Source organism: Propithecus coquereli, unplaced genomic scaffold (genome assembly GCF_000956105.1).
Source record: "Propithecus coquereli isolate 6110/MARCELLA unplaced genomic scaffold, Pcoq_1.0 Scaffold44, whole genome shotgun sequence".
Taxonomy (NCBI): Eukaryota; Metazoa; Chordata; class Mammalia; order Primates; family Indriidae; genus Propithecus; species Propithecus coquereli.
This window is the reverse complement of record NW_012150174.1, coordinates 6,315,671-6,317,685: the sequence shown is the minus strand read 5'-3', so window position 1 is coordinate 6,317,685 and position 2,015 is coordinate 6,315,671.

The following is a 2,015-nucleotide window of genomic DNA, read 5'->3' as shown; positions in this document are numbered from 1 at the left end:
TTTCAGTATTCTTCAATATTGAGTATTTAGGTTAAAATTATTTATTGTTTTTTATTTCTTTTTTAAGTTTCTACTATTTCAAATACTCAGCTCATTGTTTCCTTGCCTATAACTAACATTTACCAAGCTCTTAATCCTCTCCCAGAGAGCATCTCTTTGAATTCTGATTGTTCATCTTCCATTTCCAAGTTCTAGATTACAACCTTCTTAGCAAGGTAGGTCCCAAAGTAAACCAGAGCAAGCCATATTAGGGGAAATGCAACATTATCTTGGACCCAATAAAGACTCTACTAAAGAGAGAGAAAAAATTCTTAATAGTGCTTCCTCCATTAGCAAAATCTGTAACTAACTTCCCCCCAACACGCACTTTCAATTCAGAACCAACAAAGAAAGAAAATAAAGGAGTCAGACAGATGAAGACAAAAATGTAACTGAATCCAATGGCCAAAAAACCATATTACTTTGATTATAAATTAAACATACCCACTTAGAACTGTTCCATTTCTTTCTCCCTCACAGGAGTCCAGCCTGCTCAGAAAAGCCTACCATACAGATGACTAGAGAATGTATTATCCTAAGAATTGGGAGTTCCTAAAATGAAACCAGAAGGCACTGAGAAAAAGTATACTCAACCCGTTCTCCTAGCCTCACTTAATCTTCCTTTGGGAAGGTATCTCAGTGGATGGTAAGAAGAGGGAAGTTATTTCCAAGGAGAACTTCCTACTTACAAGTCATGGTAGAAACATGGGGACAGGAAAAGGACAGTTCGCCCTTCAATAAGCGAAATCTCAGCAACTGTAAAACAAATCCCTCAGAAATGTATTTAAAACTCTCAAACAAGAGCATCTCACAAACATAATACGTATCTCCTATTTCATCTCCTGTTCCAAAGAGAGGCAGAGATTGGATGAAGAGCTATTAGCCTAAATTCACCTGAGAAGACTGGGCTAAAATGAAGAAAATCAAGTCTGCAAAACAGTCCCGATTAAAAACCCAGTATTTGGCCAGGCACGGTGGCTCATGCCTGTAATCCTAGCACTCTGCGAGGCGAAGGCGGAAGGATCACTTGAGCTCAGGAGTTCGAGACCAGCCTGAGCAAGAGCAAGACCCTGTCTCTACTAAAAATAGAAAAAATTAGCTGGGCGTGGTGGCGTGCTCCTGTAGTCACAGCTACTGGGGAAGCTGAGGCAAGAGGATCACTTGAGCCCAGGAGTTTGAGGTTGCTGTGAGCTATGATGACACCACGGCAACTCTAGCCTGGGCAACAGAGCGAGACTCTGTCTCAAAAAAACAAAACAAAACAAAACAAAACAAAACAGTATTCTATGCAGTCTTTGCATGAGTTATGGTAAATTTAGTTGTAAAAGGCAGACCTCTTTGTAAAATTGCACAACAGACAAAAGGACACTTAACCATTTCATCTTCCTTTTCAAAACTCTCTCCCTCACCTAACCTCCTCTTTCACCCTTAGCCCCACGAAGACCCTCAACTTTGCCCTCTATATACCTAAGTACTAGATCTGACCTCTAAAACTTCCAGTCCCCAGAGCCCAACTAGATATGAATCAGATTATGTGATTAAAGTACTTCACGTTAATGGGTCAATGAGGTTTAATCCATAAGGTTCAATTCCACCAATCTCATTAAGCTCTACTATGTATAAAACATAAAGTTTAATCAAAGTATCTATTCTCCTTATAAGAAAAACTAGCTAACCCAAATCAATTTTTTAATGGACATTGTAAGGAAGAGGCACAAGAGTGCCTGCTTCATATCACACTTTCCCCATCCCATTTCTTATCCATCCAGTTGCCAAACCCCTCCAACCCCAACTGCCAGGGAATAAAATCCAAGGAAGGGATCAATATTTCTTCCAGTAAAAGTCAATGACTAGGAAGGCAATGCAGGGTAGCACAGCAAACAATAAACATTCAGGCCGGGTGTGGTGGCTCACGCCTGTAATCCTAGCACTCTGGGAGGCCGAGGCGGGCGGATTGTTTGAGCTCAGGAGTTCGA